Genomic DNA, 21,597 nt, shown 5'->3' with positions numbered 1-21,597 from the left:
TGCTTCATTTGGGGCGTACTCAAAGCTTTGCCCGGCCAGGGTAGTCGGCCATGTTTAGGTCGGAAGGATGTGCTTGTAATCATAAATTCATCCCTTCCGGCTGCCTCCGTATATCCGTGTATACAGACTTCCAACACACTTGCATCACATCGCGGTGTTTGCTCGCCCAAAGAACTGCTAGCCATCGTACAAGTTACTAATTTCTCACGATTTACTTTCGCCAAATTTGATTTCTCGGCCCGGGGTATCCTTGGGTATCCAATCCTTGGGCGGTCAGCTCGGTACGATTGATACTATATAAAGGATTCACGAAAATCGAGGGTTGATAGTACGAACGAATGTTTTGTCGTTTAAATAATTAATTCGCTGATATTTTAAGAACTGAAATCCGAAAACCGAGTCACGACGTGTGTCGAAGAAATTCTGGGGTGATTGTATCGAACGCGTATACGAAATGCGACAGATGGAGTGTTCGTTCATGTAAACTCGGAAAGAATTTTTTTTCGAATTCAGTAATCTCGACTTGCTGCTTTTTCATTATTTTATACAATCGAACGAGATATTTCTTCGCACGCGATATCGAGATTTTTCGAATAGCAACGAATCCGCGTCGTGTAATTTAGCACCCACATGAAACGACGATGTATTTGTGAATTAGGGATAATGTTAGGTACCCGCGGAGGGACGTGCGACTGTAATCCGATTTGGAAGTACAAAGGGCGTGTTGACACCGCTCCTTGGTCCTTTCAACCCTTCCTTAGCCCCTCGCTAATAAACCCCGCCCGACCTTTGACCTCGTCGAATTTCATTTAACCGAATTATCGTAATTTTCAATAGAAATAACAAGCTGGGGCGTGTAATTACACTCATTTGCCGGGTGTCAAACGTGTTTAGAAATGATTAATCACTCTCCGAGATGATGTGCGGTTAATGTGCTGCGCAAACGCGCGTAACGTGCACGTTTCTGGTCACTCGGACTGCGAAAGATTCGCTGAATATTTTAATACTTATTTTATTACGCCGATTATCATTTGAAAAAAAATGCGCAAATAAAAAAAAAAAACAAAAAAAAAAAACAGTTTTTATATTCTGTCACGCTTTTTATCTGAACATGAGCCGTGTGTGAACCGACATCGAATCCTGGCGTTTGGTATAAGATTGAAAGGTGCGGAAGCTCCGCTGGGAAATATCTGAACCTTACCTCGAGCTGGATATCAACGATCTTTATCAAGCGATGTCGCGAGTTTGAATTTTCTTGAATGGTGCGGGTTACACGCCTTGCCAAAATACTTCAATATTTCTTTTAACGCGTTCGGGTATTTGAAATTTCACCGGCTGGTAGAGCGAAGGGAGGAAAAAAAAATTCTTCTGAAATTAGATATATTGATCTTTCATTCGGTGAGACTTGGCGAGATTCAATATCGTGCGGTATGTGCGGGCTGGTTTTTTTTTTTCTGTAGAATCTTTATGGTTTCAAACCTGACTGCATATCGATTGTGTTATAGTGTAAACGTAATCTGTGAAAATCCTCCAAGTGTTCAACTCTTGGGCCTTACTTATATTCATGAGAAACTCGTCGATTCGTGTCACGCTTTTGAATCGAACCTTAGTATTCGAATTCTGAGCACTTCCTGTGGTCGGAAAAAGTATGATTCAATGTGTTTTTTTTTCGTGTAGAATAGTTTGATCGTTCCGAATATGAAATCTATGTTAAAGTCCACCCTCGGGAAAAAAAAAAATGTTTTCACACCAAGTCCTTCATACGAGAAGGGCCAAAAAATAAATTCTTTCTATTTAATTGTTTGAAAGGGTATAGATTTTTTGGAGCATACCCAAAAATATTGAGAGTGGGATGAACGTGGAATCACAATTGATTCGGTACGCAAATATTCCAGATATATCTGATATATTCGTTGTACTCGTGTATAATTAATCATTTTTTATTAATAAGTTTTCAAATATAATGCTACATAATGTTTCCTTTTTAACACAAAAGAAAAGAATAAAACATTTTTCCTTTCGGTCGTTTGCAGGATCGAAAAGTACGAAAAAGATGTGTTTCTTTCACGTCTTCGGGATCTTCCTCACAACGGATTTCACACTCCGAGAGATCAAGTTTTACTACACAAGAAGCACATTGGATGATATTTATTGATATTGTCTAATATCGCCGTCTCTTTTCGATATACAATACGCAACACGCCAAAGGCGGTAATACGCGTGTAGTTCGCTTTCGTCGGAATTCACCACCTGATCTGATTTTATATTTCACCCCCGTAGGTTCGTTAAGACTTTACACGGATCAGGCCGTTGTTTCTGCCAAGATTTAATTACGGCTCTGACGAAGCAATACCCGGCATACCTTGTAGGAGCCGTAATTAGCGTCCAGCTGTAAACAGCGAAAGTTTTTTAGTATATAAGTGAACTTTTTCGTGCCCGGTGAGGATGAAAAACCTGGCTTAACAAAGTGCGGCAGCAAATAAAGACCGAAGTCAGTTACTAAATCGCAGTTTTTCTTTTCTTTCTTCTAGCTTTTTCGTCCCGTAATTAACAACTTAGGATACGCGCGTGGTAATCAGCGTTCACGAAACGATCAATATATTCGTTCATCACGCAAATAATCTGATCGTTTTCTCGCAATTCCGACGTCAGCCGGGCAAAGCTTATTATCCGACTTCCGTCCAACGTGCGAAATTTTTTTTAGCGATTCGTCTGCAAACAGTGCAAGAAGAAAAAAAAACAATTTGCAGAGTTGTATTAAATCCACGCCAGGTTACGCGAACCAATTATCTTCAGGCCCTTTGAAGACGCCGTATAATAATTTAAACTTTTCTTTATTTTTTCATTGTTTAATTAATCTCGACCCCCTTTGATTCATTCGTACAATAAGACTCGCTTTAAGTTTCGCGAGGGCAAAAAGTTGAGACTTTGAAATGTTGTATTCAAAGACGTTATACTGCAACATCTCAGCCTCAGCGGGGAGAAGTCAGCTGCTCAAAGCGCTGAAATATTTTCTCAGTTTATACTTGTTTTGAATTTTACAAGGAAAAAATGGTGCGGAGAAACTTTTGTATATATATACATGTATATATATTATATATATATATATATATTGTATAATTTTGATACTTCCAGAGATTCAGCGGTATTCAGAACTCCCCGCCTCCCCTTCAGCGTTTTCGCAACTTTTATACAACTTGCGACTTTCTTTTGCGATATACCCATCGCCACCGCCTTTTCGTAAGCCTGAGCTATTTTATTTCTAAAATAAATTTACGTACATACATCGCCTGCAAGTCCACACGTCTTGATTCTCTTCTATTTTCACATCTGAATTAACGAGTAGAGAAATTTGTGATTCTCCTACCAAAGTAACTTTATCGCAATAAAATCAAAATTCTACCGATACGCAATTTTGTTTGCAATTCCACGTGTATAAAACATAATTCAATGCCGGACTTAAATCGTTGATCATGTTTAAATTACGCAGTGCAACTTCCGCCGGAGACGGATCATTGTCCTATATTACATCAAGGAGATAAATGAGGAAAGAATTACAACAGATGCACGGACGTGCAGCTGATATACGGTCAGCTTTGCTTCGCCAATCGAGAAACTAGATCCGTGTTGCACGTCTAACACGGTTCGTAACTGAATCGAGGATCGAAAGAGACAAAAGCCAATATCGCGCGGATCGGCGAAGTTTCAGTCTCGGAGCTCAAGAAGCGGAACAAGTGCACGAATATAGATACGTATCATGCATAAAATATAAAATGTCAAATACAGAGAGGAAATATTTCGAGCTTTTTTGGGAGTTGAAACTTTCGGCGAAAAATCGGCACACTATATTTCTCTGCACGCAATTTCGGACAAAATTTCAGGTAACTCTATGTCCTGAAAATAAAAAAGCCAGCGTCGAGCCACAGAAACCGATGAACGGAGGACGGGAAGAAGTTTCAATTTCCTAATTGCACGTGATAATAATATTAGTGGAGATAACGATGAACGAGCGAGAGCTTGAAAAATGGGTGAGAAAATGAATGGTATCTTCGAGAATTACACAGCGGGAGAGAAAATTCTGGGGAGTCTCTTGGATGAGAAGAGATGAGTATATTTTAGGAGGTTTTGTGCGCAGCTTCTGCGGCGTCCCATCCAATTTCCCAACGAAATCGAGAACCGGGTCAAGCAAAATTCGGCGGTTGTCGCCGTGTCCGCTCTCACAATCGTTTCCATCCCGAGCAATCTTGCCTCTATAAATCCACGCAGCGTGGACCAGAGCAGAAGTCGGGATTCATGCCGGGGGATCAAATATAAAAGGGAAATGAAGGGACTCGTTGACCCGACACAGCCGGAAAGTATCCTGGAACCGTATGATTTGCGGGAAATCGCCTCTGAGGTCGTTGCGTATTACCCCATAGACCTCCACTCTTTTTCTCCTCCTCTTTTCTCCTGACAATTTTATCTTTTCGATAATATTGACGATCACCCACTAAATCAAAATGCGCCAATGCAGAGACCGACGTATAAGCATTTGTACATGTATTCCGGTTTGAAATAATATGGCATTCGTTCAGTCCTGTTTCGTCAGTTTTATTTACATCAAACGTCAGATTAATGGAAAGTCGAGGCTAATTGTTGGCGAACTTATAATGACGTCAAAAAGTACACCTTTCATGTACCGGTGAAAGAAAAAAAATGGCACCAGTTACAGTAATCGTACAATTTAATTGTTTAGATAATTACAAAAGTGATTTCGAGTCGGCAATTTAGAAAATAAAATTATGGGGTTGGTCAGTTATATCTATACCATGTCTCTATTGGGTTTCAATAAACATGTGTAACTTTAAAACTAAGGATCGGCTGAATTCAACGTGAGCTGAAACAAATACGTTATAAATTATAAGACCAGTGATTATTTAATAGACTACATTAAATTTTTCCGTTTCAGCGCTCTTTCATCTCTTGCCCAAATAATTTATCGTCAGTATATAATATATTCGGCAAATCTATCCTGAACAATTATGCAGAAAATCGCTCAGAGTCGACTTCGTCAAATTTTCTGATCAGTTAATAAAATGATCGATAAATCCCACTCCAAAGTATTCCGGACTTTGTAACAATCTACGCTTGTTCTGTGATCAAATAAATTGTCATCGATTCAATGACGACGCCTGTTGAACTCTTAAATATTTCGCTTCGAATAAAGAATTTAGTAATTGGTTCTGTAAATTCAAATTGTTTGCATTGTAATCTGTACTAAAAATTTTTTCCGATGAACCATCCTTGAATGAAATGTATGTACGATTAGAATCAGCAGAAGTGTGGGATTATATTTTTCTAACTCTCTTTTCCCTTTCTATTTCGAATCGGGTAAAAGTGATTGTTTCTTACTGCAATTTTCCTCCCTCTTCATGCAAACAAGTCTGACTAGCTCTATCGGAAAGTGCACCATTTCCATCCGTACCGATGAAATTTTTAATTATTGTCTTCTAACAAAAAAAAAAAAAAACAATTGCAAAAAGCAATTTTCAGAGAAATGCTTTTAATACGTATCAGGTGCACTTTCCTCATAATGTTGAAAATTAGTTGAAAATGATACCGTGCCGATTCATTAAACTTGGAGCAATGAAACTTGAACTGATCCCGTACTGTAGGATACCTACATAGGTATACAATTAACATACTTCGTACGTTGTTTAAGTAGATTTATACATGCATAACGAGTGTGCGAAAAGACAAGAGGATGAAATCAAATGAAAAAACAAAGTATCCGTCGGGCGTTTTCGGACGCGTAGTGTAAAATTCCAGCAAGTGCCAAGCTTGAATCTTGCCACGCCTGAATTAGCCCGCGTAAGTTTATTCGAAAATTTAATTTCCGTTTTTACAGAGTTATTCTACGACGGCTCGTAAAGCACTCCGTGATCCCGGTGCATGGTTGGTAAGCTCGGAGGTACGGGGTGCTATTTTATTTATTTCCCTTCTACCCAGTGTCCAACTGAGCGGAGGAGCAGGTAGAGCGGTTATCATTTCGCAGTAAATTCAACCGGCCATGAGATTTGTTTCACAGGAGATTAGTGAAAGCGGCGGATTTACGAGTAACGAAAATAGAGGAAATTCTCGTTTAACCAGAACAATTCGTTTCAGCCAACGCTGTGGCATTTCCGTTTTTCTTTTTTCACTCGACACACGGGCACTATTATCTGCACATACTTGACTGTGGGAAATTAATTATAAAAACTGGTTTTATTTTCACAACAGGGATAAAAACAGAAAATTGTAATATTCATATCGGTTTGACGACACTCGATAGGAGTGATAAAATTGATATATTGTTACGTCATTCATGTACGTGCGAATTGGAACGTCGAGTGCAAAGCTTGATTGTAAATAATTTCACCGGCAGATCATGGCGTGTAATATTATACATCCAGAAGAGAATGAAGAAAAAAAAGTTGAATCAATACTCGCAGATAAATAAAATACATCCGCGAAAAAAGCAGCATTTTCTGTCAAAAACGAATCTGCTCGTGCAAAAGTAACGAGTAATATGTAAGTATTCATTTCATATAATTGAAAATGAGATCGTTGCTACGTACAACTATTACTTGCTTAAAGGAAATAAAAATGGATATCAGTTTACTTACAGATCATTTTATTCGGCACGAGGAAATTATACTTGAAACAACCAAGTGTTTACATACGGGGAATAAATTTGACAGACAAGCATGGCGGGTCTTAAGTAGAATCGTGTTTATTCAATCGATCGTACCTTTGGCAATACCCGCGACCTGCAGTGCTTGTCACGTACCTACATCCAAGGATCTGGGAAAAACACTTGGCGTCGAAAAAGACAAAAAAAAATAACGGAAAAAATCGAAACGAATTATCATTCTATACTCAAAAGTCAAATAATTTCAAGGCTGTCGGTTACAGTTTGTCAAATTTGGTATTCCCGAAAAAGGAATGAAGAAAACTTAAGATATCTAGCCACGCGATTCATTTTCTAATTAGCCACTCGCCAAAAGCTCCAAAAAGCGCGGGCAGTGCTTCTTGCTAAGCCGAACGCCCTCTGAGGACACCGCGATCGTTGAATAATCAAGGCAATTCCAAGGGAGATTTGAAAGCGGACGACGGGGCCAAAATTTATACCGTTCACTTTCTCGTTAGGCAGGTGTAACCCGGAAAGGGTCGCACCAGATGGATGGTCAATTCATTCAATCATCCCCACGACCCCAAGGGTAGATATAGGATGGATTGTGGAAAAGGTGAATGGCCTTAACCCATCTCAGTTTCCGCAGCTGCGGAGCTTGAGTTTACCGCGGATGCAGTATAGCGAGGAACGGCCTCTCTCAGTCCCTCCAAAATCTCACCGGGCTGTGTCAAGGCTCTGGACTTTGACCTGAGTAATGTACAGGCTGAGCTACGGGACGCGAAAAAGCCTCGAACAACTCATCATTTATTCAGAATTCGTTTTAGGGTAATGCTCGAGATGAATATGGTGTCACTCGTTCCGTGATTTCAATCCCACAGAAGGGAAAGGTGGAAGGGTGTAGAATTTGTTGAAGTACCGAGATTAATGCGACAGTGAAGTAAACTTATGATAGATTTTCCTTTAGGTTTCTTTCTAAACTTTCCACTTACTTAAGCGCAACGGCTAACTCAGCAGTATATTATTTACAGAGAAGATGGTCGAGTTCTAATTTTATTCTTAGTCGTTTGACTCCTTTGTCCAAACGCCAGGGTCTGTGCTTCACCATTGATAATCGATACAGTACGAAATTTCTTATGCATGAATGCAACGTGTGGATATACGAGAAGCATTTTGGTCTCCGATTGAGGAGAGTCAAGGTTTTCCGATCCGAAATACATTATCCTATATTCCCTGACTCGGGTCTACATCAAGGCACCCGGGTGACAGTTTAGCATAAAGCAATAAACCGGCAACATAATCCTATCAGCGAGCGGCTGCAGGGATAGCTGCGATGAAATCTCAATGCTTTAGCTTTTTCAAGAAACGTTTCAATCAAATCAGACGGCACTCTGTCTCTCCGGAGTGATAACCCTCGAACAAACTCCCCTTGACGATCCGTTGCCGGGCACTAACCAAAGCGCATCGAAATGTCCGCTTTGGGAAAGTGCACCAGGTAACCGTGTGCGTGATGCACATCAACAGGAAAACCCACAGGGGTGAACGTGCAGTCTGGGTCGGCGCGAAAGCGTTATTTCAAGGGAAGTTGGCCGGTGTAAGCAGCTGAGGGTGTAAACGAAAATAACGACAAATTCACCCTCGGACAAATAACGAACCTTGCTAAGCCGCGGTAACTTCGGTGTCGAGCGAATCGCTGCAGCCACGCCGGAAGTGGTTAGACCAGGTAGATTGAAAAGAGGTCAGGAAATTGGAAGAGCTCTCGAATTTAATCGTGTTGAGCGAAAACTCGGTACCGTAATTTCGCGGGTACCGACTTTACTCGCCCTACTCCGAATCAGATTTACGGATTCGTTCGCACTCCTCTGTATCGATTTCGAAATCTTAACCCTACGCGATTTTTCGATGCCTGTTTTCTCACGAAACAAAAGTTTCGTAGTATCTTTTGAGGGGGAACTGAATATCTAACAATAACGTGCGAAAATCATCGCACAGTTTATCTTGTCGATACATTCGACGTGTTATCGCATGAGCAACCATACAATCGGACGAGAAATTTATACCCATAGGTCGTAATTCATTGCATACAAGTAAACCATCACCCTGCTTGAATGTAAACACATCGACGCCTGAAGGTCTTCGGTTCATTCGGTAGTATAGCGTCGCCGGCAGCGGTTGTGGCTCTTACGAATCTCACGTTGAATCAATATTTTCTTATTACGAGTTAATACTCTATTAAATCATGCATCGGACTCCTCGCTCACTGCCAAAGGCGAGCTTACGGCAAAAGCTTGTCTTTTTCGCGAGTGGATTCGGAACAAGTTAACGAATTCCTGTGCTACGCTTTTGCGATGTAAGAGTGATTTGCTAAAATCCCCGTTTTTGAACTACGTTACTTATACGTTCTTACGTCGATTACTCGACCCGTTTGTTTTCATTCTCAATGCCCAACGCCCAATGTTTCGTCGAGATTTTACAAGACGGCGGAATACACCGAATACTGGTCGAGATTCCTGCAAGAATTGTTGCTTTCCTTCTTTCGGAGAAGCGTGATAAAGGTGAAGACGGAAAACTGCCGGCGGCGATACACGCGATTCTCTATTTTCTACCGGCCGGTAGGTGTATGTGCTCCTTTAACAAATCACAATTTCGCAACAGCGGAGTGTATAGTGCAGACAGAAAGTGCTTGGGTGTGATACAGTGCAGGGATTAATAACAGTGACTCGAGTTCCGAGGAGTGAAATCTGTTCGCGTGTAATTTAAAACTGCTTATCATCTCCTTCGTGCACAATGGAATATTCAAATATGCATACATGCGTTGTTAAAATACTCCGCGTCAGGCACTGATTGTGAACAATTTTAATTTCAGTGTTTCCGAGGTAAATCAACAACGTGAAGAAGGATCGATCGGCGCGGATGATCGTCCAACATCGCATTGGGTAAGTGTTACAAGTTTTCTTCCGTGTTCTATTTGAACCCGCTATTTTATTTGATTTTGTTTGGTGGGACGAGCTACAGTTTTCGTTTAAGAAAGGTAGTTTCGCCAAAGAACGAGGCAGGTTGAGGCTGATTTATTGTACTTTCCAAGGGTTGAGTTTAAAAATATATCCGGCAAAGATTTCATCGGCATCGTTATTCTCCGGTTTTTTCCTGACCCTGTCCGATTTACTGCGATGTTTCACTGGCGATGAGGTGGAACGAAGAGCTTCGTCGTCAGTTTAGAACGCTACTTTGCGGTATGTTACGAAACATCCCGTTACAAATTAGCACGTGTACTGTAATCGCGGATACATCGGTAACCCCTTAGTTTTGCGGTTGGTAGACGTGCCAGTGATCAACTAATATTCAACTCCGGCATTCGTGTGCATGCATAGCCAAAGTTTGAACTCCGAGTTACGAGTACATGAGGGCCGAGTACAGACTGGATCACATCGTGCAATCCTATTTCACTTCCGGCTTAGGGATTGTTCCTCTGGATATCGACCGGCTTAGCATAGAACATGGCATCTGATCGTATGAAATACTGTTTCTATTATCACGCCGGTCCCGTGAGGTTGCGATGCATCGCATCTTCTTGCGTTGCACCATTCTCGAAAGAATCGATATTATTTTACAAGCTTTTACTTTCCCGAGAAACATATTCCACAAAAAGCACAGATTCCTTTAGTTTTACACTTTTGTTGGACTTTGTGTGTCACTTTACGGGAAAGTTTGAGTACAATTTCGTGGTAATAAGATAATTAGAATGGTCACATTGGCAGGCTGGAAAGATGCAGTAAAGGAAATTGGGATGCCCGGTTTACCGTGTATGTAAAAGCTGATGGAGTTGAAAATTGCGAATGAGCGTAACTCACACATCCTTTCATTCGCAGACACGTGCAGCCGAGCGTTCGAATTGCAGATCACGTGAAAACTGTGTTGGATGAAGTTGGAAAATCACTATCGGTGTGTATAGCAGACGTTGTACGCGATACATTGACCCTTTGTGTACCCGTAAAGATATTTCCTCTCTTTATCGATAACGCGTATAGTCGTGTAATCCTTGATGGAAAGTTACCTTCGTTGACCGCCAATTATAAGTTGGCTAATTGCCCGATTAACCTGTCACGGAATATGAATTATAATCAGCCGATGTACTGCAGTAACTCAATTCCGAGCTTCACCCCGCGTTTTGAGTATGCCAGAAGGGATTAGCCCCGGGCTCTCGTCCTAAAGCTCGCCGCTGAAGTTAGCCGCAGCTTTCACAAGTCGCCTATCACGCAAATCTAGTGACGAATAGTCGCGTGTAGACCACGCTGTAAGAATTCTCGCTGTCTCGATCTGAAATCTGTTCCAATATATTAGTTCAAGCTAATTTTCGAAAGGCTCAATTTTTCCTTGCAGCTTTCGGTATTAACAGATGATATTTGAAAAGTGTCAACGATATCAAGGATTATACACCTCTTCCGGTTGGGAATTTGACTTCGTATATGTATATTAATATCATCACGTCCAAGTTATAGTTCAGGGGCGTTTCTGGCAGCCGGTGTTATTACCTCACGATTTGCAAGCTTCTCAAATGTAAAAGCGGAGATGAAACGGAAAAATTGTTCAGCTACGACTTGCGTGAATTTTTCTGCACAACGGGTGTCTGGAAATTTTGGTATTGGAGCGTACGCTAAATTTTTGGATCGTGTTTCGTCGATAGCTTTAAACGTCAAGTATGCTTGAGAGCTTTTCAACCTTCATCAAGCACTGTATTTTAAGATAAGAATTCTCGACCTCCTTCAAAGTGCGATGGATCCGAAATGAGGCACACAGCCCCGCCAGCAGGGGATAAGGTCCGAGCTGCGGGTTCAAGTCTTTAAAATATTAATGGAAAACGGTTGCCGACTTCAAGGCCTGTGTTAATCTTTCACATGAGAAATGTTCACTGCCGGAAACCCATAATTTCTTAAAGCACTATCAAGCTTTCATTGAATATGTAATTAACGAGGTTCGTTTGTGATTCGAAAGATCTGCACGCTTACGATAAATTTTGCTCGACGGACGCAGATCTCGAGGTTCTATCGTAAGCTTCGATCGCTCAGAATCAGCTTTTTTCTAGGTATCCGGTATGGTAAAAATTGTTGCTCTCGTTTGCCGGCGCGTATCTCCACCAAGCAGGTGAATTTAAGTATCACGAATGGCCCAGGCTAAGCGGTTCGTTGTATGCGCAAGTACGACGTGCACGGAAATTTGTCTCAGTTTTCGCCTAAACCGGAAGCGGAGAATATTGTTTAAAGCAAGGGCGGCGTTGATCGCGTGTAAAAATGATATCTCTATAATAATTGCACGTTTCGTGCCACATCGCGATCTCGTTGTACAAAGTCATGCATTATTTAAAGCCTTCCGAGCACCGGGCATCCAACGAGAGAGAGAAAGAGAGAGAGAGTGAGAGAGCGAGTGAGAGGATCTTCCGTCGAAATCCGTTTAAGCGCATTGACGAATTACACGTCACGGAAACTGGAGTGGTTGTAGATTTTGCGGCGGGTCAGAGTGACGTTATTAATTATTATCGCTATTGCTACAACCGCTGTAGTTGTTAGGTACTACCCTTGCACCCTAAGGAAGGCATGACATGCAGTCACAAATCACGATGTGCCTGCAATCAATTATCATCTGCTTTCCAGAGACGATGTAGGGTGTATAAGGATCTTCCGGTAGCTTCGAAGTATCAATCACTGACGTGTTCTATTCTTCCCAGTGCCGTTGTATCTCTTCAAGCTTATTGTCATATTTGTATTCCCTCACTCTCGTTAAGCTGTACATGAGCGTTGACACTTTGCAAGCTCGTGATACGACAGAAAGAAGCTCATAAGAGCGAGTTGACCCGACTTGACTAGAAAAATCACCTCGTTGTTTATTATTCAGTGGAAATGTACCAGCTGCTAATACATATACCGAAATTACACGAACTAGGTAGCTTAGCATGATTATTGAGTGGCTGGAGAAGCTGTTCCAGTGTGGAATTATTACTTGGAATGAAGTCGAGCGGCGGTCTGAGCTCAGAGCAATTGTTAGCTCAGGAACCATAGTAATAATCCTCCCCAGATATTTGTTCACGAGTTTGCGTAGATGGACCGAGATTCTTCTTCCGCAAGAACTAATTAGTACATAAACGTACGTTGTACATGCATCTGTAACGCTGCCGCGGACCAATTTTTCATCTTTTTTCAACCACATGTATTTATAGAATATCGTATCAACTTCTCGAGCGGTACTTTTGCGAAACTTGTTTTACCGTTTATCTGAGAATTACTCGCGATCCGAGCAAATGATCGCACTGTTACTTCCGTCTGGGTTGTTGGGATTGTTTATAAGTTTACTCTTACAATTTTCGCCGAATGAGCAACGCGGTCTACCCCAGCAGTGTAACTTGGAGGAAACGAACTGGACTTTCAGATGAGTGAATAAGACGAGTGAAAGACGCTTATTGCGGGGGGGGGGGGGGGGAGGGGCACGACGAACGGGTCGCTACAGAGAGGTTGGCGAATCAATTTCGTTTTACCAAGTGAAAAGTTTTCTCCGAGTGAGGAAGAACGAGAAAGAGAAACGGGGGAAAGAAGGAAAATCAACGGGGGCTCGCGAAGCTCGAGCAGAGCTCACCTCAACGATATTCGAGGGTCCATTGACGTGGACCTCCGGGGAATGTGACGACCGATCACTGAAATAAGTATCCGAACCTTGCGACATTCGATTTCCAATTGAGAAACGTCGATCACGACGTCAAACGAAGGCGAGAACGTCGTCTCGGGGCTGATGAGAATTTAGAAAGTGGCTGATTGCAAGTAGAACGTTACGGAATTTTTTCTTGAACTCCAACTGATATCGAAACTTATTGAATTAGAATGGCATACCCGGAGAACGGTTTTTAACTTAATTCGCCCTGCCCCGGTCCAATTCTCCTCGCAGTCTTCAACTTTCCCTTGGAATAATATGTAACACAGTCTTTCGTTGAAACCCACTTTTCTTTATTTCCTTCTTCATGGGTTAACCGCAGTACATCTCGATTTCAACCGTATTCGGACACGTGTAAGTATCGCGAAGAAAATTTGAGAATGAGAATATTTTTAGCAATCGTTCGCGCCGTGCTGTGATAAAATCGAATCTGAAATTCTTGGTGAATTAAATTTCAGTTCGACGTAACCACGAATTGCACGATCGACGTTAGTCGTATAATCTGTAAATTATGACCCTCGACTAATACAACTTTTTTCGCCTACTTAATTCGGAACGTTTGAATATTCTCCCACCGTTACCAACGTCTTTAGGATTTAAGAGGCGAACTCTCGAATCGAGCGTTGAATGGCACCGTTGAACGTGAGCTTTCTTCGAAGGTGTATGTATATATGAAACTTATAAGTGAAATTGCTCAGAGACCGAGCATAGGTGGATGGGGGTATGCGCTCCTCGTTCAATCGAAGAATTCAGATATTCAACATTCGGTGGAAACTTGAAAGTTCTCCCGCATTCGCACGGTCGTTCCAATGAACGAGATTTACGGGTCGTGTTCTGTTCGAGGTTTCGGACGCAACTATCCCGATAAGCGAACTGTTCAGCGCAGTGCAATAATAGCTATGCACTGAAAGTTCGTTGAATTGCTCTTATTTATACCCCTTATTCTTGGGTGATTCATTCGACTGCGCAGACAACGAAGTGTACAATTACGCGCCGAGCTGATATCACGTGATTCATATTCACTATGGAACGGAGCATGTGTTTTAGATCATAGATACTAAACGGAATGGTACAATAATTGCGAGTGTCATGAATCGTGTACCCGGGTCGTTTCGACACTGCCTCTCTTTCATTTCTCCCTTTTTTTTTTTTCTACGATTACTTTCGGGACGGTTTAATTAAGTTATTGACGCCAGATCAAGTCGCGTGTCTGGAGCTTTGTTGAATTTAAATTCACCGCATGGGGTTCCGATTTTGTGAAGCCCACGTTCGTACGAACGAAACTTTAATCTCGCTCGGAAATCGACTTGACACTCTCCATATACTTCATTTCACCCCTGCACCTGGAAATAATTTATACGGTTCACGGTCACGGCACACATATATGCGCAGCTTATGTACAGTATATGTTACACATAGCCCCGAAACAATTGAAAGACCGCGGTGAACTTGTGCCGTCATATTTGATCTACGATCCACGTATGTATATATATATTATACATATATGCCTGTATATACATGTATATGTACGCGAAAGGGCATTTCCTCCCTGTTATTTCGAAACGAGACTCAAGCATGCGCGAGTTTGATGAAATTTGTTTTATGAAACTTGGCCAATTAATTTTTAGCCGTAACGTCATTCTACGCCATTTTCCCGACTACCTTTATTGATTTCGGACCGAATTTCGAATGTCCGTATACCTCGATCCTCCTATACGTTGTACTTTAAGCCAAATTCTATGAGATACTTATCGAAATTTTATCTGCATATTCGAGGTACTTATTGTTTGTTTTTTAAAGTTGTGGAAAAATTTGAAAGCATTTTATCACGTTTTTTTGGTTTCCTCCAAACCTGCATTTTTCGATTTATTCCTTTCACGCATTCATCCTTTAATTATTGGACTCGAGCGAGAAGATTCGCACGAATGAGTATCGACTTAGATTTTTTATACATGCAATATTGAGTGAACCAGCCTCGCATTTGACTCCTGTACCAGGTTATTCCGGAAAATTCCGTGCACGGTTTAAGGCCGCGAGTTTCTACCCATAGGCACGAGCTGTAGCTACTTCTGCTCTCTTTATACCTGTTCCTGTATTGATCTTTACTCGAGAAAGAAACCTCTGAACACTGTGCGGTGGTAGCTATAGGATATTTCAATCCTGGCACTTTGACACCGAGAATAATTACCTCGAGCCGTCAAAGCTATGTGTGTTAGTGTTACAAAAAGCCCCGCGGGTGTGCCGGAGTAGCCTTTCATTGTGCGATTTCAAGTCGTGTAGAATCGCGCAAACACGTCAGGAGGATCCGCCTTGGAGTTTAATTTCAACGGTTTTTCGGCTTGGGATTGCCTTCGTGACGTATAAAAAATCTCTATGACGAAAACCTGATCACTCTTTGTTTGGATGTTATAAATTTGTATATATATACATATGTATAACTTTCTTCTATCAACTGGGGAAACGTTGAACCGTAAAACGAAGCACTGACGAGTTTTCTCTTCTTTATTCTTTTTCCTACCACTACGAATTCCGTGGAATTTGATAGCGTGCCGAACAGCAGTTTCGCTTCTTTTACCTGCGAAGATGTGTTAACTTGATACTTGGCATTTTCTTATGGACTGTGTGGATAAAAAAAAAAGCCTCCGTTTTACCGTAACGAGGAGAGTAACGATAATAAGCGATATGGAACAAGTCGCAAACTGAGTGAGCTAGTCACAGAAGGGAATTTTCTTCCATTGTACGTAATAGTGATTATGATTGAAATTCGAATCCGCTTTCGATTATGAGAACCTGTGAAACAGCAAAAAGCTCGATGATCTATTCGATATCTCGTGCAGGTGGATAGTTTCGAAATTCAACTGCAACGCAGCTCCTCTTCCCAGAATTACGTTCATTGAGGTGTGCCCAACATTTTCTATGCTAATCCGGTTTACGCGTAATGAGATACGGCAGTGCGAGCCTGGCAAAGAGAATACGCGCTCGGTGATGAGGAAGGGATTGAGTTAGAGCGGTCGTTCCGCGTCTGTCCCTGGAATGCATGCGGTGAATTTCCCTTGAAAGTTACCCTTGAGAGTGAAAGAAAACGAGAGAGAGAAGAAGGTGGAGCGAGCGTTGCATGTACTATACATACACTCGGCCAATTTAACACGCGTTATTAAAGTCGTGCTGTACAAGCCAGGCACGAGTACGTAGAATTTTTTACCATAATTGCGAATCCAATTTACTGTTCTCATTTTGCCAAATGCAACAACTACACCGGCTTTTAATTGATCAAACCATAGCCGTGAATTCGTTCAACAATTGAATAGCACGTTGCAATGCTAGAGCAGAAATGGAATATTTTCGAACGAGATCGTAGGAAAATGTTTACGGAACTGGAATGTCACTTGTAACCAGAATAATATGACTGACATCGTGGCTGTTGGAACTCCCGGGGCGAGAATTAGTCGTTTTTGAGTTTAGGATTATGGAGTAACTTTGTCATCTAATACCCTGTAATTAGCTCGGCTATGCCAACTAACCGTACCGATAACGCAGTGACTGACTCTCAGATGCTCCGACTAAGGGTGGAACTGTCCAGTATAAATGCAAATGAGCGACGTTAATTGCACACCGGTTCTCAAGGCTTGCGAGCGAACAGCCGCGGCAGTTAATTGCTTCAAATTACGTGCTTCCCAATTTTTCAACCTGTTATTAGATAGTTCCTCGATTTACTTGCAGCCTGCCTAAGTCCCTTAAAGCGACCAACGCTTCGTTTTCAGCTTCAATGATCAGCCAAATTTTTACTAGCCACGCGTAGTAACGATTTGCTGATAAATTTTTTATCCTTACAATATACGTTTCAGCAAAACCAGAAAATTATGCGTAAAACGTATTATCCACCATTATCGAGAGGTGGGCTGCACGTGATTAAATGCCGGTTACTTTCTCAGGCGTATATATTCTGGCTGAATTTGCTTTCAGCATCGCAAGTTTCTTCGCGACATAACCGAGCGCTGGTATCGGGCGATTAGAAATTCCTGCGAAAGCTGATGATCCACAAATCCGGTGTTATAAGTTGAAGCTTTGCGGTTGACTTTCGTTTTTATAAATTGTTCGGGTATTCGCTTATGGGAATGAACGGGTGTGCCGATTTTTACAGGCCTGTAGTATTCGAGTTTCGTGTTAGCCGCTTATACAAACGGCAAACTGAGTTACAGTACGAAGCGCAATCGCAATTAAGCTGTCGCATTGTTAGACGGGTATAATTATACAGTAAACTGGGGCATCCCGCGAGATGGGGGGGGGGGGGGGGGGATGAAACCTGTGTATACGTTCGTATACGGCGTCGAGTATATACGGGGTAAACCGTCTTCGCGCCTCCGGTGATTAAGACGTGGCATTGATTTCCGCGATGAATAACGCCCTAATAACGTATAATCTAATCAGAGCATCGCGCACATCGGATGATGCTGCGAGTGCCGAGCATCCAGCATCCAGCATCCAGCATCCAGTAAACGTAGGTACCGCTTCATCCCGAAGTGCATTTTCCGTCGCGGAGGATCGAATCCGTTCCCTTAGTTACCATTTTAGTTCAGATCCGATAGCTCAAAATCCTGCCCCTGTATTTTTCCTCATCTTTGTTTGTATTTAAGGAGCAAAATGGACAGGGAAATAAAAAATTTTATCTTACTTGAGAACAATTTTTTTTTTACCTGCAATTTACTCATCGTTTCTCAATGTCGACGAGTATAGTGGAAAAAAATGGTGAAAGTATTCGATAAAGCTGCATTGTTGAAGAGGAAAAAAAAAATTGAGTGATTTTAGCGAATGTTGCATGATCTTCTTTATGTTTCGCAACTATCATTTCTGACTTTGGTGGTATTTATCATTTTCATCCTAACCTCTGTAAATTACCTTTACTTCCAGCTGCCATTCGTGCAATTAATTTCCTTCATCCATTTCTATTCCCTTTTCACCCCTACTGGCGCCTTTCTTTTTTCTCTTCTATTTTCTTCCTTCTCCCCCTTTTTTCTTCTCTATCCTCTTTTCCACCGTCGTATACCGAACAGTATATCCTCCTCACTTTAGCACTTCTTCATTCCATCTTAACCTTACCTTATTCATACTTTCAGTTTTACTCTTGAATTGTTATCTTTATTTATTCGCCTGTCACCTTGTATTTCGGTTCTTGACATAGGTATGCTACGAGATGACAAGGGTATAATAAAGATTCAATCTATAAATCAATCTATCAAACAACGAATCAATCAATCGTTTGGTTCAGAAAACTTATCCGCCTCAGTGAACATTGTATCAAACTGCTGAACAAGTATAATAACGATCTGCAGTTTTATGGCGGCGAAATCACGTTAAAGTTTGCAGATCTGTAGCTGCTGGTGACTTACGTGCGGTGTATAAACTTTTACAATGTGAAGTTGGTGGACAAACCATTTCCGGTTTTACCTAGGAAGCATTATACATATTGTTATAATTTATGGTTTAAATAAGAGCTAGTTATGATATAGAAAAGTTACTCTTTGAGGTTTACATTACTGTCTCAACGGGGGCGAGGGGTAGACCACTTTATTTTTGAAACCACTTTATTTTTTTGTCAAGACTGACATTTTCCATACCAGTCGTTGTCGGAATTCAAAAACGAGGTTTTTCAATACACCCTAATACACCGGTTAGAAGTCGTATATTTATTAAACACAGAAAACTTTTGCCTCAGTGAAAAACGAAGTTTTTGGAAAAAACTAGATGAATTAAGTTGTATATAAATTCATTAGAAAGTTTAACTGCTATACATAAATGTTTACTCAAATCAGCGAAGTTCTTTTACTCTCACAAACTTATATGTTTCTTTGGCAGAATTTAGTTCATTAATTTGTCTGCAATAAAAGATTTCGTTCGATTGAATTAAATCCTTTGAATACCGTAAATTTTTTAGTTCTCACTCGTGTTATAGAAATAAAAATTTAAGCGACACCAGCATCCCATTCTTATAAACGAGTACAGCTGCTGAATGTCGACAACAGTTTACAATCAGAGTTAGAAACTATATAACAAATATTCAGGCTGCAGATATTAGCTGTGTAAAACAACCTAAGGGGTTATATGTGTGCCGATAGTAATATAGGCATTGAAATTTTGGCCCATCGCATAGTTTTACCGACAAGATAGGAGCCCAAATTTAATTCCCCCTTCTCTCGATGTATTTAGAGTGCTATGCATCTCTGTGAGCCAAATCCTCGAAAATTTCATCTGCAGTACTGCGAATAGTGAAGGGGTTGTTTCAAATTCCCACGTAAAATTCTGCATAACGCCCAGTGTCGTATAACGCGACACACATACAGATATTACGTAGACGCATACGCGTCGATACCATGCACTGTAAATTATTTGCGAATTAATTACGAACACCTGCAGTTCTGTTTTCTATGAACTGGAAAATTGTTAGATTAAGCAGATAATACGGAGTAATAACAATTATTTGATTGCCTTTGTAGTTTAATCTAGGTCAGAATCGGATCGACCTTTCGACGCTTTTGGTGCTGCCGGCTTGAACATGGTACCAATTTACCATCTGCTAAAGGCCTCAGACCTTCAATATATAGAGAATAGCTTGCCTTCGACGTAATTTCGTTAACAGGACCTCCTGACCTTTCATGTTACGTGTACATATAATTTAAACCGAAAATTTGTGATACCTGACTTTGGCGGTACCTAAATAACTTCTTTCGTTACGATTACAGACTCTAATTATGAAAATTCGATTTATCGATTGTTGAAATAAGTAGTAAAAAATAGGACCAGACGCTTGGTTTCAGCGATTTTTATACTTGACATCGAGCAATAATTATTCAAATACAGAGCCATGTGAAATCAATGCGTGTAAAAAATACTGTGCGTAACTTTCGAAATAAATAAAGCTCGGCTTTAACTCAGCGGAGTTTCAAGGCTTACTTGTATGCCCAATGGCAAAAATTTTCGCACGGTAAATCCAGTTTTATTTATTAGCTAAGATGGTTAATGAGACAGTAAGCTTTGAGCCATGGGTTCCATACCGCAATCTGTTCTCTGACGTTGTTCTACGGAGCAGGGCGATTATTGCAACTGGCGTCTTGCTTCATGTTTTAACCATATCGTCGTACCATATTGTATATTTAATTTACTAAGTGAGTCAAGAACCTGTTATTTATTGCAACTTAATCAAATCCTTTTCGATGTGGATTAAAGCCATACAAGTTATTGCGAGCAAATTTCTACGGAGCTGTAAGCCAAATTGTATTGATGTAAATTCTATCATATCGTCTAGTTCTTTGTTATCGCTTTTGGTTATTATGAACGAATGTTCTACGAAATTATAAACCAGATTGCACTGCTATTTCCTTGTTAATTATCTCTTATTGTTCTTTTGACTTTATACAATTTAAAATTTACATTCTTTCTTTTTGTCCAAGTTATATTATATACTGATCTCTTTCGCAAAATAATTATCCACCTGGTCTCAGGTCTGTAGTAATGTAATATTAATGTATTGTTCGCGCATATATGAATATCTTGATCCCATGGAAATAAGAAATCTTGCACTCGCTCGCATTTTCTATTGATTATTCCACCCCAGAGAGCTCGTGTCTATAATAAATTCTATATTATTTTTCTCAATTGTGCATATAACTATCATGATAGAATATAACGTATCGCAAAAACAAATAAACATTATAATACGCTAATGTATATAAAATAGAAGCCTGATTCATGCACCACTTCCCTGTTTCTTATAAAAACAGATGATATTATTATTGGTATACGAAGAATTTATGGACGGTTATTTTCTCCGTTAGGTGGATGTGTCGGAAAATGGAAAAAATTCACTGCCGCAAAAATTCATCTTTATTCACCGGTACACATTCATCATCGAATGAATATGTATTCCATCATTGGTTTGAACATTATCCTCGACGATATTAAAAAAGCGAAGATATTGAAGCCGTAAACGGTTTCACTCTAGGAACAACATCTTGCCTCGAATGTATTAGATTGGCAAATAATATCGTTCTCGGAAATCGCTTGAATACGTTTTATGGGTACATCTGTTTTGATAAATAATGAATTCCGACGCAAACCAAGGAGCTTTCAGACCTTGTTTACACTCCCATAGTGTAAGGGATGTGGAATAGAAACGTCTGTTTGCACTGCCGCATAAAGTATGGCTGGGCTTAGGCTCTGAAGTCTGAAGTATCATGCTTATACGAGGGCTCAGCGAA

The 21,597-nt window shown here is 40.7% G+C and overlaps 1 long non-coding RNA gene across 1 annotated transcript in view; it reads left to right on the top strand.

The window, feature by feature from the left end:
* Window positions 1–9,080: 9,080 nt before the first annotated feature.
* The window catches only part of LOC124293263, a 35,092-nt gene continuing 22,575 nt past the window's right edge, over window positions 9,081–21,597 (top strand). Inside the window, exon 1 of the long non-coding RNA XR_006903176.1 lies at window positions 9,081–9,585. This is a non-coding gene — a long non-coding RNA (uncharacterized LOC124293263). The remainder of the gene's footprint in view (window positions 9,586–21,597) is intronic.

Source organism: Neodiprion lecontei, chromosome 3, assembly GCF_021901455.1.
Source record: "Neodiprion lecontei isolate iyNeoLeco1 chromosome 3, iyNeoLeco1.1, whole genome shotgun sequence".
Taxonomy (NCBI): domain Eukaryota; kingdom Metazoa; phylum Arthropoda; class Insecta; order Hymenoptera; family Diprionidae; genus Neodiprion; species Neodiprion lecontei.
Note: the sequence above shows the minus strand (reverse complement) of the source record. Positions and strands in the feature narration are given on the sequence as shown.